The 16,288-nt window shown below is 40.5% G+C and overlaps 2 long non-coding RNA genes across 2 annotated transcripts; one reads left to right on the forward strand and one right to left on the reverse strand.

The window, feature by feature from the left end:
• Window positions 1-6,874: 6,874 nt before the first annotated feature.
• On the reverse strand, window positions 6,875-11,994 carry LOC129629205 (uncharacterized). The gene is made up of 3 exons (XR_008703090.1): window positions 11,860-11,994; window positions 9,932-10,029; window positions 6,875-7,603 (listed from the first exon to the last, which is right to left on the reverse strand). It is a non-coding gene; the product is annotated as an uncharacterized LOC129629205 (long non-coding RNA).
• Window positions 9,566-15,385, forward strand: LOC129629204 (uncharacterized). Its single transcript, XR_008703089.1, has 3 exons — window positions 9,566-9,883; window positions 12,075-12,178; window positions 15,110-15,385. It is a non-coding gene; the product is annotated as an uncharacterized LOC129629204 (long non-coding RNA).
• Window positions 15,386-16,288: the final 903 nt, after the last annotated feature.

Here is a 16,288-nt window from a genome sequence, read left to right on the forward strand (position 1 = left end):
CTTTAACATTTTATCGAGATATAATTGACATACAATAAACTACATGTGGGCTTCCCAGGTGGTATTAGTGGTAAAGAACTTGCCTGCCAATGCAGGAAATGTAAGAGAGGCAGATTCCATCTCTGGGTAGGGAAGATCCTCTGGAGGAGGGCACAGCAACCCACTCCAGTCTTCTTGCCTGGAGAATCCCATGGACAGAGGAGCCTTGTGGGCTATGGTCCATAGGGTCGCATAGAGTCGAACACAACTGAAGAAACTTAGCATGCATTTAGACAGACTACACATACTTTAAGTTTATAATTTGATAAGTTTGACATATGACATATGTGTTTTGAGATCATCATCACAATAATGAACATTTCCATCGCCTTCCTGAATTTCCTCATGCCGCTTGGCAATCCCTTCCTCTGACTCCTTTATCCTTTCCCGGGCAACTCTTAGTCTGCTCCCTGAAACTATAGATTAGTTTGCATTTTCAATGTCTATTTATTCTTGACTGAACCTTGGCAGTTTGTGCCTTCAAGGAAATTGTCCATTTCATTCAAGTTGTCAAATATATTGCTGCTGCTGCTGCTAAGTCGCATCAGTCATGTCCAACTCTGTGCGACCCCACAGATGGCAGCCCACCAGGCTCCGCCATCCCTGGGATTCTCCAGGCAAGAACACTGGAGTGGGTTGCCATTTCCTTCTCCAATGCATGAAGTGAAAAGTGAAATGGAAGTCGCTCAGTCGTGTCCGACTCTTAGTGACCCCATGGACTGCAGCCTACCAGGCTCCTCCGTCCATGGGATTTTCTAGGCAAGAGTACTGGAGTGGGGTGCCATTGCCTTCTCCGTCAAATATATTGATACAAAGTTATTCATAGTATTCTTTTATTGTCCTTTCAAAAACTGTAGAATCTGTAAGGATGTCACAGGTCTCATTCTTGATACTGATAATTTTGTCATTTTTCTTTTTTCCTCATAAGTGTGTCTAGAGGTTTATTGATTTTATTGATCTCAAAGAACTTTCTTTTGATTTTGTTCACCTCTATTTTTCTCTTTTTGACATCATTGATTTCTGCTCTTAATTTTTTTTACTTTCTTTGGGTTTAATTTGCCTTTCCTTTTCTTGGTTTTAGGTGGAAAAGGACATAATTCTTTTGAGACCTCTCTTCTTTTTCTGTATATGTGTGTATATATATACACACATACATAATATCTATATTACATACATTATATATATTAAATATATGTATTCAATGCTGTACAGTTCTCCCTAAGTACTGCTTTAGTGCTTTACTGCTACCCCACAAATATTTTGTATTTTCATTTTCTTTCAGTTCAAAATAATTTCTAATTTCTCTTTTGACGTCTCTTTTGATCCATGTGTTATTTAGAAGCATGTTATTTGGTTTTCAAATACTTAGGAGATTTTCCAGAGATCTTTCTATTATTGACTTTCAGTTTAATTGTATTGCATTCAGACAGCATGCTTTGTATGATCTCAGTATAGTTTTAAGTTTATTGAGACTTGTTTTACAGTCCAAAATGCAATCAGTCTTAGGAAATGTTCCATATGAACTTGAACTGAATGGATATTCTGCTATTTGGGATGGAGTATACTATACGTATCAATTAAGTATTTAATATAATTGTTTAAATCTATATTCTTGATCATCTTCTGCCTATTGGTGATCACTCACCTAGAGCCAGATATCCTGGAATGTGAAGTCAAGTGGGCCTTAGAAAGCATCACTACGAACAAAGCTAGTGGAGGTGATGGAATTCCAGTTGAGCTATTCCAAATCCTGAAAGATGATGCTGTGAAAGTGCTGCACTCAATATGCCAGCAAAGTTGGAAAACTCAGCAGTGGCCACAGGACTGGAAAAGATCAGTTTTCATTCCAATCCCAAAGAAAGGCAATGCCAAAGAATGCTCAAACTACCACACAATTGCACTCATCTCACACGCTAGTAAAGTAATCATATGCTAGTAAAGTAATGCTCAAAATTCTCCAAGCCAGGCTTCAGCAATACGTGAACTGTGAACTTCCAGATGTTCAAGCTGGTTTTAGAAAAGACAGAGGAACCAGAGATCAAATTGCCTACATCCAGTGTATCATGGAAAAAGCAAGAGAGTTCCAGAAAAACATCTGTTTATGCTTTATTGACTATGCCAAAGCCTTTGACTATGTGGACCACAATAAACTGTGGAAAATTCTGAAAGAGATGGGAATACCAGACCACCTGATCTGCCTCTTGAGAAACCTATATGCAGGTCAGGAAGCAACAGTTAGAACTGGACATGGAACAACAGACTGGTTCCAAATAGGAAAAGGAGTTCGTCAAGGCTGTATATTGTCACCCTGCTTATTTAACTTCTATGCAGAGTACATCATGAGAAACGCTGGGCTGGAAGAAGCACAAGCTGGAATCAAGATTGCCGGGAGAAATATCAATAACCTCAGATATGCAGATGACACCACCCTTATGGCAGAAAGTGAAGAGGAACTCAAAAGCCTCTTGATGAAAGTGAAAGAGGAGAGTGAAAAAGTTGGCTTAAAGCTCAATATTCAGAAAACTAAGATCATGGCATCCGGTCCCATCACTTCATGGGAAATAGATGGGGGAACAGTGGAAACAATGTCAGACTTTATTTTTTTGGACTCCAAAATCACTGCAGATGGTGACTGCAGCCATGAAATTAAAAGATGCTTACTCCTTGGAAGGAAAGTTATGACCAACCTAGATAGCATATTCAAAAGCAGAGACATTACTTTGCCAACAAAAGTCTATCTAGTCAAGGCTATGGTTTTTCCAGTAGTCATGTATGGATGTGAGAGGTGGACTGTGAAGAAAGCTGAGTGCTGAAGAATTGATGCTTTTGAACTGTAGTCTTGGAGAAGACTCTTGAGAGTCCCATGGACTGCAAGGAGATCCAACCTGTCCATTCTAAAGGAGATCAGTCCTGGGTGTTCTTTGGAAGGAATGATGCTAAAGCTGAAACTCCAGTACTTTGGCCACCTCATGCAAAGAGTGGACTCATTGGAAAAGACTCTGATGCTGGGAGGGATTGGGGGCGGGAGGAAAAGGGGACAACAGAGGATGAGATGGCTGGATGGCATCACTGACTCGATGGACATGGGTTTGGGTGAACTCCGGGAGTTGGTGGTGGACAGGGAGGCCTGGCATGCTGCGATTCATGGGGTCGCAAAGAGTCGGACATGACTGAGCGACTGAATTGAACTTTTGCTTCATATTTTAAAACTTTTTTATTAGGTTGCCTTAATGAAGTTTAGGATTGTTATGTCCTCTAGATCAGGGGTCCCCAATGTATGTAATGCCTGATGATCTGTGATGGAGTTGATGTAATAATAATAGAAATAAAGTGTACAATAAGTGTAATGTGCTTGAATCATCCTGAAACCATCCCCTCCCCTCCCCCTCCTCTGACCATGGAAAAGTTGTCTTCCACAAAACCAGTCCCTGCTACCAAAAAGGTTGGGGACTACTGCTCTAGATGAACTAATGCCTTTATCATTGTGAAATGATCCTCTTTGGTACTTTTGCTTTAAGTATTCTACTTACTTATCTATAAGTAGAGTATCTGGGCTTCCCTGGTAGCTCAGCTAGTAAAGAATCCACCTGCAATTCAGGAGAAGTGAAGTTGCTCAGTTGTGTCCAACTCTTTGCAACCCCATGGACTGTAGCCTATCAGGCTCCTCCATCCACGGGATTTTCCAGGCAAGAGTGCTGGAATGGATTGCCATTTCCTTCTCCAGGGGATCTTCCTGACCCAGGAATCGAACCCGGGTCTCCCGCATTGCAGGCAGACGCTTTACCGTCTGAGCCACCAGGGAAGCAATTCAGGAGACCCTGGTTAAATTTCTGGGTCAGGAAGATCCCCTGAAGAAGGGATAGGCTACCCATTCCGGTATTCTTGGGTTTCCCTGGCGGCTCAGACAACAAAGAATTGGCCTGCAATGCGGGAAACCTGGGTTTGACCCTTGGGTTGGAAAGATCGCCTGGAGGAGTTCATGGCAACCCACTCCAGTATTCTTGCCTGGAGAATCCCATGGATGGAGGAGCCTGGCAGGCTACAGTCCATACGGTTGCATAGAGTCGGACACGACTGAGCGACTAAGCACAGCACAGCACAGCAAGTAGAGTATCTATCTGTATTTTTTTCCTTTTGCACTTCTTCTGCCTTCTGTTGGTCTAATTACATTAAAAAAAAATAATTCCATTTTATCTCCTTTGTTAGATAATAGGCTTTAACTGTTTCATATCTTAATGATTGCTTTAGGGTTTAGACTATAAATCTTTAGATTTTTTACAGTCAATATTTTACCATTTCACATATAGTCTGTGAGATAATAGAAGCTATATGTTGGTCTCTGCCCCTAGTTCCTGGCACAGAACTCCTAAAATCTTTGTAACTTCCTAAGTGATAACACTAGGGTCATTTCTTGTTCTAATTTTGGTCTTTGACCACCTTTCCTGACACAGAGTTCGTGAAACTCCTGTAATTTCCTGGGTGATGGGAGTGTCTTTTGTTCCATTGAGTGACTCTGGTTAGACTCCTGGATGAGGGCTGGTCACCAGAAAGGCCAAGCCATAATTGGAAGCTTGGAATTTTTAGCCCCATCCTCTTGAAAAGAGGGAAGGGCTGAAAATGGAGTTGATGATCAGTCATGCCTTTGTGATGAAGCCTCCACAAAATCTCAAAAGTATGGGGTCCAGAGAACTTCCAGGTATGTTCTGGGAGAATGGTTCACCCAGAGGGCATAGACCTCCACCCCCTTCCCATATGCCTCATCCTGTGCATTGTCTCCATCTTGGTGTTCACCCGTTTCCTTTACCATATACTTCAACAAAATGTTCAATGTAAGTCAGTGTTTCCCTGAGTTCTGTGAGCAGCTCTAGCAAATTAACTGAACCTTCTCAAGGAACCCTCTGATTTATAGCCAGCTGGTCAGAAGCCCAGGTGATGATCTGAACTTTCGATTGGCATCTGAAGTGTGTGTGAGGGGCGAGGAGCAGTCTTGTGGGACTCTCTTGGTGTTCGAGAATTGCTTGTTGGTGTGGTGGAAAGCCTCCGCACATTTAGTGACCAGAAGTGTCAGAGGTGAAGTGGTCTGTGTGAATAGTCAAGAAAACACACAGAAGAGAAACACTGTAAGGAAGAACTAGGTTTTCTCCTGCACAGAAGACACACCAAGGATTTTCTAGTGCAATATAGGAATTGTAAAATAGTGTATTTTCATTTCCCTTCTCCTGCCCTTTGCGCAATTGCTCTCATGCATTTTACTTTTATGTATGTTATAAACTCTACATTGCTTTGTTCTTTTTGTTAAATGGTTAAGTTTCTTTAATATTTGTTTTTATTCTATTTATTTATTTGGTTGCACCGGGTCTTAGCTATGGCACGGAGGATCTTTGGTTGAGGCATGTGGGTCTAGTTCCCTGACCAGGGATGGAACCTGGACCCCCTGCATTGTGGAGTGCAGTCTTAACCACTAGACCACCATGGAGGTCCCTGTTTTCTTTTAAAGAGATACAAATAATGATAACTCATATATATTTCCATGAAGATACCCCTTCTTGTGCTTTTCATTCCTTTGTGTAAGATTCATGCTTTCATCTGGTATTTCCTTCCTGCTAAAAAAATTCCTTTAGCATTTCTTTCAGTGTTTGTCACCTGGTGATAAATTCTTCCAGTTTTTCTATGTCTGAAAACTTCTTTATTTTGATTTTTTTAAATGGTGTTTTCACTGGAATGCTACATTCACATTTTTTTTCAGTACTTTAAAGATCTTGCTACACTATAGTCTCACTTGAATTGTTTCCAATAAGAAAACTGTTGTAATCCTTATCTTTGCTCTTTTGTATGTAACTTGCCTTTTCCTCTAGCTGCTTTCAGTATTTTCTGTTTATCACTGATTTTGAACAATTAAGCTGCGATGTGCCTCGTTTTCTTCGTCTCTTCAGCTTGACATTCACTGAGCATTGTGTTTCAAATCTGAAGAAAATGCAGCAGTTATTTTTTCAAATATTTTTTTCTATCTTCCTCTTTGTTCTGTTCTTTGGGGACTCCAATTACATGTGTATTAGACCAAAGTTGTCCCACAGCTAACTCATGTTCTTTTTACTATTCTTAACTCACTTTTATCTCTATTTCATTTGTATAGTTTATATTTCTATGCCTTTAAATTCACTATTGTTTTCTTCTGCTATATTTAATCTATTGTTAATTCCATCCAGTGTATTTATCATCAGTGACATCTGAGGTTTTTACCTCTAAAGGTTATATTTGGGTCTTTTTATGTCTTCCATGCCTTTACTTTCTGAACATATGGAATACAGTTATAACAACCGTTTTAATGTTCTGCTCTGTTAATTCAAACATCTGTGTCAGTTCTGGGTCCATTTCAATGGGTTGATATTCTTCTCATAGAAAGTCACATTTTCCTGCCTCTTTATGGCACTACTGAGCCAAGACCTTCCTGATTGCTCCACCCAATGTTGCATTAAATATAAGTTTTCCTAGTCTGGCTGGTGGGAAGAGACACTATTCTTGGACTGTCCTGGCCATTGTCACCTCTAGTCTGTTAAGGTGGTTCCTTCCCTGGTCTTGGTCGTTTCCCTGGTAGTAACGATTCAGTGTGTTGGTCATTACTCAGCTGAAAGACGCAAGTAAGAAAATCAACAGATATCTGGAGTTCTTGCCTCTCGGTATAGTGCCTTTTGAACTCTAGCCATTCTTCTCTCTTGAAAATTTGAAAAACCACTATGTTATAATCAATGAGTATATTAATAAGAATATTAACATTTATTGAACAGTTACAGTTTCTGAATGAAGAAACCGATCCTAGGAAAGTTAAGTGATTTATTGAAGATCATTAAAATAGAGGTAATCTGTCTCTAGCACTCACATTTTAAACCGTCAAACTATACTGCCTTACCATATATTTTATGTTATTATTTCCTTATTTTTATGATGAGTTGCTATTAAATCTATAATGTGGTTTATAACCAGTGGCAATTCAGAATGGAGAAAATTTAATAATTAAAAAAACTGAGGACAGAGAATAAGAGAATGTGAGGTCATATGAATCGCCTGATAACAGTAAGTATTGCTAACATTTATCAAGCACTTTTTGCAGGCTAGACATTTGGCTGAATGCTCTCCATACATTACCTATTTTATTCCCACATTCTATTCAGCAAATAATCTCCATTTTACAGATGAGGAAACTGAGTATGAGAAAGATTTAAGTTAAGTAGCTGTATACAATCCCACAGTAAGACGGCAGATCTAGACTATATATATCTAGGCCTGTCTGACTGCTAAACCCATGCTTTTTACCACTCTGTTAAATTGCCTGTTTTGGGAGAACATGGAATGACAAAATATATATATAGATAATGCAGGATCCCTGACCACTCAGAGTTTAGATTTTATTTTTTAAAATTTATTTATTTATTAATTTATTCTTGCCTGGGCTGGGTCTTCGTTGCTGTTCTTGGGCTTTCTCTAGTTGCCGCAAGCGGAGGCTCCTCTTCACTGAGGTGCGTGGGCTTCTCCCTGCGGTGGCTCCTCTTGTTGCAGAGCAGGGGCTCTAGGAAACAGGGCTTCACTAGTTGCAGCACATAGGCTCGGTAGTTGCAGCATGAGGACTTAGCGCCCCACAGCGTGTGTAATTTTCCCGAACCACAGCTCGAACTTGTGTCTCCTGTATTGTCAGGCAGCTTCTTAACCACTCGACCACCAGGGAAGGCCCCTCTCAGAGTTTAAAGCTTAACAGAGAAGGTAGGCTTGAAAAAAGTTGCATTCTACTACATTATACATTCTTTTAGTCAGCACCTTCTTGATTGCAAGAGACAGAATTACAATTTGACCTAGCATAGCAAAAAGGGGAAAATTTTTTCTAGGTAATCATGATCAGCAGAGCGAGAAATCAGGCACACCCTTCAGACAGCTGAACCCAGAGCGTGGAATCTCCCCAGAATTCTCTCACTCTGTGACCCTTGTCTATTTCTTACCCCCTCCTTCAATAATTTGTTATTAAAAATTCAATATACAGAAAAGTTGAAAAATTTGTACATATATATACTATCACTTAAATTTTACAGTAGTTAACATTTGCTATAATTAATTTATCACATATCTGTCCATCCATTTCCATTTATTTTGCATTTGGACTTCTTTTCTCAGATTAGCCTCTGCCATGATGGCTTAAATCCCCATCTCATAATTTACAGTCTTAATTCTGCAGTTCCAGTTCAAAAACTCCTATGGCCAGACTCAGATTCATCTAACTTCGGTTGTACACCTGCCCCCTGGACTCACTAAAGGGAAGGTATAATGTAATAGGCAGCTCCCATAAGGACTACATGGTGGGTATGGAGGAGGGTCAGGAAACAGAGGCAAGCAGACAAAGCAATAGAGATGGGATGAGTGCAGTGACTCGGGGAAGAGCAGGGGACTGTAGGGATGCAAAGAGAGGCACCTAATCCAGCCGAGGTCGTCAAGGTCATCAAAATGCATCTTTTTTCTCTTTTTCTTTTTAACATTTGTTTATTTGGCTGAGCTGGGTCTTAGGTGCAGCACCTGGAAACTTTTAGTGGCAGCATGTGGGATCTAGTTACTTCCCTGACCAGAGATCGAACCCAGGATCCTTGCATTAGGAGCATGGAGTTTTAGCCAGTGGACCATAAGGGAAGTCTGAAAACATGTCTTCTTTCAAAGGAGGTGATTCCTGAAATGAGCCTTAAAAGACATGGAAAGTTGAGCACTGGGAAAAGGCTAGATGCTAAAGAGATCATGGAATGCAAAGGGCAAAGTCGTGAGAGAGTTTGGGGAAGTATAAGAAAAGAAAAATAAAATGACTGCACGGGTGTGTTCCAGTGTTGAAATACTTTATGATGCTGGAAAAGTGAACTTGCTCTCAAAGCTATGGTGTGCATGTTAGTAGATTGAAATTGGCCATTGTAGGAGGACTTATACCATTGAAATCAGCAATGGCTTTCTTTTTTTCTTAGACTGGTTACACATTTACCAGCACCGCTGATCCCAGGCTATAAAAACCTGAAGATGATGATTATTAAATCTTCTGATGTCCTCTGGTGTAGGCTGAAGTATTTCTATTATAAAAGTTTCTCCTGAAGATTCTGCTTCTGGCCTTGAATTCTCTCCCTTTGATGTTTTATTCACTCATTCACATCATGAGCCTGCCTACAAGGTCCTGTGCTTGTGCTGCAGATAAGTGGGTAGTTGCTGACACCACCCAAAAATCATGGCCCCGGCTGTTAAATACCCCCAGAGGCCTAGGGCCAGTGCCATTGTTCTTGTCTGGACTTCACAGAGAATTTTATCAGGAACTAAAGCAGACAGATTGCTCTCAGGATAGAAAGATTTCTTAGCTCGTGGGATTTAAAAAAATAATAATCCAATAACATTGATGGAATCCGAGCTGGCTCCAGGGTATCTACCTCCTGTCTAGATTCCACAGGTGATTACAATAGAGGTTGGCTAACTTTCCCGAGTCCACATGTAACCACTCTCCTATTCAAAATGTTCTTTCCCTGCTGTGGTAGATTCAGACTACCTTCATTTATTGCAGTACTCACTGAACTATGCTAAATGACACTTCCTGCCCTTACAGAGTCAGGACCCATTTAAAGATATATGAAGAAAAATAAAAACAAATGTAATTAAGAATAGTACTTGGAGACTCACAAGAGTGAAAGGAAGCATTGTGGGCCTCTACTCTGTGTGTTGTGTTTTCTTTTTCTTAATGTTGTTGTTTTAGCTTTTAATGTCATTTTCAAAAAGGGTACATATTGCTTTATACAGTTGCTTTTAAAATCAATTAATAGAATGAAAGAGAAGAAATAAGGTATTTGTTCATCTTTTACAATTATAAAAATAACATAATTACCCTTACCAGCCTCTTTGTTTTTTCATGTGGATTTGAATTACCATCTTGGGTGAGTTGCTTTCAGGCTGAAGAATCCCTTTAGCATTTCCTGCAAAGTGGGTCTGCTGGCAAAAAATTAACAAAAAAAAAATTCCCTCAGCTTTTATTGATCTGGGAGTGTTTTTTTCACCATTTTTGAAAGCTTTGCTGGATGCAATTTTTCACTTTCAGCACTTTTAATATATCCTCCCACTGCCTTCTGGCTTCCACTATTTCTTACAAGGAATCAATTGTTAATTTTACTGGGGCTTTCTTGTACAAGTTGCTTGTGTTTTCTGCTTTCAAATTTTTCTTTGTCTTTCAGCATTTTTTTCTATAATACATCTGAGTGTGCATCTCTTTGTTTTTATCCTACTTGAACTTCATTAAACTATTGGATGTGTTGTTGTTTTTGTTTAGTTGCTAAGTTGTGTCCAACTCTTTTGCGATCCCCTTGGACTGTAGCCCACCAGGCTTCACTGTCCATGGGATTTCCCAGACAAGACACTGAAGTGGGTTGCCACTTCCTTTTCCAGGGGATCTTCCCAACCCAGGGACTGAACTCACATCTCCTGCTTGGTAGGTGTGGATGTGTGTATCAGTGGTTTTCATCAAATTTGGGATGTTTTCAGCCAGGTATCTTCAAGTATTTTTTCTGCTTCTTTCTCTCTTTCCTCTTATCTGGTACTTCTTTTACACACATGTTGGTGTACTTAATAGCATCTCACAAGCTCTGTTCATTTTTCCTTATTCTTCTTTCTCTCTGTTCTTTAATTTGCATAATCTCTATCATTTTATCTTTAAGTTTACTATTTCTTCTGCCAATTTAAATCTACTGTTGAGCCACTCTATTGAATTTTTAATTTTACTTATTTGTAATTCTCAACTCCAGAATTTCCATTTGGTTACTTTTTAATAATTTCTATCTCTTTGTTAGGACTTCTCTGGTGGCTCAGATGGTAAAGCATCTGTCTACAATGCGGGAGACCCGGGTTCGATCCCTGGGTGGGGAAGATCTGCTGGAGAAGGAAATGGCAATCCACTCCAGTACTATTGCCTGGAAAATCCCATGGACAGAGGAGCCTGGTAGGCTACAGTCCATGGGGTTGCAAAGAGTCGGACAGGACTGAGCAACTTCACTTACACTTATTCACTTATCTCTTTGTTAACATTTTCAATTTGATGAGACATTGTCAGTTTATCTGCCTTTGCTTTAAACATGTTTCTTTAAGTTCTTTGAACTTTGAATGCTGACCATTGAATGTATGAAACATAATGGCTGCTTTGAAATCTTTGTTCAGTCTGACATCAATATCTCCTCATAGGCAGTCTCTGTTGCCTCCTTTTAAAACAAAACAGCGTATGGGCCACACCTGCTTGTTTCCTTTGTATGTCTCATAATTTTTGTCGAAAACTGGACATTTTAGGTAATATATTGCAGCCACTTTGGATCCTAATTCCCTTCTCTCCTCTCTGAGGCTTTTGTTGATGTTTGCTTATTCATTCATTTAAGGGTTTGGCTGCACTAATTTAGTGAAGTCTGTTTCCTCCATAGTGTGAAGCCTCTGATGTCACTTCTCAGATGACACAGCCTTCAATATGTGCTATGTCACTCTGGGTTAACAGTGGTTTTATCATGGCTCTCTTTGTATTTTTTCCTTGATTTCTCTGTTAGGCTGTCTTCCTCATTGACATCACACCAAGATGATTGGCTCCATTAATTGCTGGCTGATTGATCTACTCCCTTCATTAATGCCCTGGGGAATAAATTGCCCTGTAACCTAATTTAATGTTATAGATATGCTGCCCCAGATCTCACTTCAAGGACGATTTGTTGCCCCAAATGCTCAGAGTGCTGCTCTAAGACAACTTCTGTCCGTTTACTCAGGTTTTGCCTCAGCTTTCTAGAGACTTACCTTACCCAAGGTCTTGTCTTGCAGGGGCACCTGATTCTCAGTGAAGGAGTGAAACAGGGATATAAAATTTTGGCCACTTTGGCCCACCTCGGGACAGTTCTTATGGGTTAGAAATGTTCCAGAGATCCCATGGTTGGCTGAAGCTTTGTCAGACCTGCATGGCATCTAAGCTTTTCGCTCTGCCCAGTTTTTCTTCCTGTCCCTCCTTTTCACAGATACGGATCCTGAATAAAATTTCTGCAAGCCTTCCTTCTACAGATATCAGCATCAGCACCTGGAGGACTAACCAGTGGAAACTGGTAGTCCAAAAAAGCAGGTGGTAAGATGAGATTTTAAAACTAGATCACTAACCACCTCGTTGGCAATGAGGATCGCATCACTGGCAATGGGTGGAAAGGTGGTGGTTCGGTTCTTATTGGTGACAAATTAGGGTGATATGCCCATGGAGAGGAATGCACTAGACTAACTGGTGAGATGTCTTCATTTTTTTCTTTTGGGACTCATCACGCAGCATGTGGGATCTTGATTCCCTGACCAGAGATGGACCCTGAATGCCCTGCATTGGAAGGTGAAGTCTTAACCACTGGACCACTGGGGAAGTCCTCAGTACGATGTCATAAGCATTTGAGAGAAACAGGAGAAATAGTAACCACAAGGATAATGGGATTGAGTGATTATTGGGAAAAAATCCATGCATATTCTAGAAAAAAATTAGGAAAAAAAAAAAGCTGCAGGTGATTAACAAGCAATGAAAGCCAAGTGTGAAAGCTAACAAGGAGTTTCTCATTTCCTGCAGAAGGAGGGTAGAGAAGGCTGAAGACCTGTACAGGGTCTTAATAGAGTAGGCAAGTCCCAGAGAAGGTAAATGACTAACCAAGGCAGGTTATATCAAGGTTAATGGGACTCTGACACTTAGGACAGGACATCTGGGTGTATTTTGATCTTCTAGACTCCTCTAAATCCTCTGAGCATGCAGCAGGACTCCTCTTCTCCTTTTAACAGGTAGCACACCCTTGTTGCTTGAAAGTAAAGCAGAGAACTCAGATCCTTAACAAAAAAGTGTGCCTTCTCAGGTACTGTCCCCACCTATACCCCTGGCTACTAGGCCTTAGTCCCCAGGGGCTCAGATTGTCAAGAATCTGGCTGCAACGCAAAAGATCCAGGTTTTGATTCGTAGATCTGGAAGACCCCCTGGAGGAGGGCTTGGCAACCCACTCCAGTATTCTTGCCTGGAGAATTCCATGGACAAAGAAGCCTGGTGGGCTTCTGTCCATGGGATTCCTAAGAGTTGGACATGACTGAGCGACTAACACTTTCACACTAGGCCTACACTGGGCGTAAAGTCATAGCAAATCCAGCTGGAGATGTGCTGAGCCTATTAAAGGAAGAAAAGGATTATTCACCAAAGGAACTGCAAAGGAACTACAGGGTCTAGCCATCATTTATTAGCATGAGCCGGATGTACATGAGTCTAGATTCTGAGGAGGCTTGATCTAGGGAACCAAAACCTAAGACCAGACAGAGGAGAGTTTGACTTAATAGATAAGCAAACTTCCTCTGAGGATGGTTCCTAGAAGCTTAGGAAAATTGATAGCTCTCACTAAGTAAAAGTTAAAATGTCACGAGTAGGGACTTTCCTGGTGGTCCAGTGGTTAAGACTCCATGCTTCTACTGCAGGTGGCACAGGTTTGATCCCACATGGGATCTTAGTCCCTGACCAGGGATCAAAATTAAAAAAAAATTTTTTTAAAGTCACAAGTGCCAATGCAGTTGGTGGAAGAAAGAATGAAAAGTTTCCAGGAAGCGGTTGCCCTCTGGAAGGCCAGAAGATTCACAGATAACTATGCTCCAGAGGAACTTTACAGCATTTACCAAGGCTACAATGAATGTGCTGCTAAGAGGGGCACCACCATGACTGAAAAATTCAGTGGTGGCTCTCCTCCGAACACTAGGACTAGTGGTAGGAGAAACTGTTACAGAAGTAGGCACAGTGAATAGAAATGATCATGTTAAAACACAAAAATAATAGAAACCAGGTGGCAGTACTTAACCACTACCTTATAGAGGTGACTAGAAACCAGGTGGGTACAATTTAAGATCTTTGAAAGAGTCATTGAAAGTTCTGGCCCCAGTTAAAATTTGATCATCCTGAGCCACTTGGACCAAAACACATTGAATGAAGAAGAGGCTATGTCCCTGGAAGGAAAAAACCCTGTAACATTCTGGCGAGTACACATAGTAATGACTTCCCTCGCAGTCCTACCCCTACTGTGAAAATGAGAACACCAAAATATTTTGGAAAGAGTTGATTATAGGGTCCAAGTTGACATTTATACCCAGAGATCCAAAGCATTATTATGGCTCCTCTCTTGAGAATGGAGACCCAATAATAGCTGGTTCTTTTCTCGGTGGGTCTACTAGATTTGCTGCCATACTCAATAATTTTTCCCATTATTCAAGTGTGTGATTGAAGCTGACATATTTGGTAGCTGATACAACCCTACATTGAGTCTTTGGCCTGTGTGATAAGAGCTGTCATAGAAGGAAGGACCAAATAGAAGTCTCTGAAACTATCTCCTATCCAGTCGTAAATCAGAAACAATATCATACCCTGGGCAGGAGGCTGGAAATTAGTGACAGTTTTAAAGATCTAAGTGATGCAGGGGAGATGGTCCACATCATATTCCATTTAATTCATCAGAAATAATGTAATCCTGGAGGATAACAGTAGCTTCATAAATTTAACCAAGCAGTACCTTCATTTATAGCTACTAAATCGTATGCTAGATAGATCCTAGAGGATGATAGCACACCATAGCAAACTCAACCAAGCAATAGTTGCAATTATGAACGAGCAAGTTGTGATTTCTTTGTCAGGACAGACTAACAGGGCCTCAGGTACATGATACGCAGTTGCTGACTTGCAAAATGGATTTTTTTTCTATTTCAACCAGAGAAGAATATCAGAAACAGTTCATATTCACATGGACAAGGCACAAAATACATTTACAGTTTTGCTCCTGGTCTATGTTAATCCTCTCCTCTTGGGACTTCCCTCGTGGTCCAGTGGCTAAGATTCCGCACTCCCAAGGCAGGGGGCCTAGGTTCGATCCCTGATCAGGGAACTAAGATCCCACATGCCACAAGTAAGAGCCTGCATGCCACAACTAAAGATTCCACATGGCTGCAACTAAGACCCAGTGCAGCCAAATAAATATTTACAAAAAAGTAACCTCCCTTCTCTTCACAGGTGTTCACTCTAAAAAATATCCAGCACACCAGACTCCATCTGAGCATCTGCTTCTGAAGAACCCAACCAGCAACAGCAAGAATTACAGAAGCATTAGTTCTCTTCTATCCCATAATTCTGATGTCTTCATGTGAGCAGGACCAGCTCTAAATGCCATGGTTCAGCAGAGAGTTCAGTACTCTACTAGTTTGTATGGTTAAATCTCAGTGGGGTTATATTAATTTCCTATTGCTGCTGTGAAAAACTACCACAAACTTAGTGGCTTATTATAATAAAATAATTATTTTATTTATATAAAATTATATATATAATTTACATATATAATTATAAAAAATAAATAGCAGAATTTATTCCCTCATAGTTCTAGAGTCTAAAAGCCCAAAATCATTTTAACTGGGCCAAAATCAAGATGTCAATGCAGAGTCATGCCTCCCTCCATTCCTCGCCTCTTTTAGCTTCTGGTGGCTATCAGAGCTTGCCTACAGCCACATCACTCCAGTCTCTGCCTCCACAATCATATTGCCTCTTCCTCAACTGTGGGTCATCATATCTCCTTCTTTCTCCTTCTAAGAAGGTGTTGTGTGATTGCATTTAGGGCCCACCCTAATAATCCAAGATAATCTTCCTGTAACAAGGTCTTTACATATTTGTGCAAAGGCCATGTTTCCACATAAGGTAACACAGGTTTCAAAGATTAGGACCTGATATCTTCAGAAGCAGATGTTCTTGTGAGAGATTGTAATTGTGGATGATAGAAGATGGGATATAGTCAGATATTGTTCAACTCAGCCCTGTCCATTCAGTAAAGAGGACAGATGACTGTAAGCCAATGTTTCATACCCTGGTAAGGTTTCAGATAGGAGCTGAGCTAGACTGTGTAGATCCTGGAGGATGACAGAAGATGAGAAATATTCAGACAAGCCATGAAAAGGGCCTTTAGGCTGGGCCAGTGGCATAAGTAAAGAAAAGTAGAATTACTGTTTTATGGTGTGCTCGTGACTTCCAAAATACATTCCTAGCATTTCGGACATAGCACTACAAGTACAGAATTGGAATTGGGGGATTAATCCACTCTTTCAGTCTGATCACCCAACTCCAAGCACTATTTGATAGATTATGGAAGTACCTAATAAAACTCCATCCAAAATTTTATTTTGTAGATCAGTTTTAATTTAAAAA

The sequence above is a fragment of the Bubalus kerabau genome, chromosome 15, assembly GCF_029407905.1.
Source record: "Bubalus kerabau isolate K-KA32 ecotype Philippines breed swamp buffalo chromosome 15, PCC_UOA_SB_1v2, whole genome shotgun sequence".
In the NCBI taxonomy this organism is placed as follows: Eukaryota; Metazoa; Chordata; class Mammalia; order Artiodactyla; family Bovidae; genus Bubalus; species Bubalus kerabau.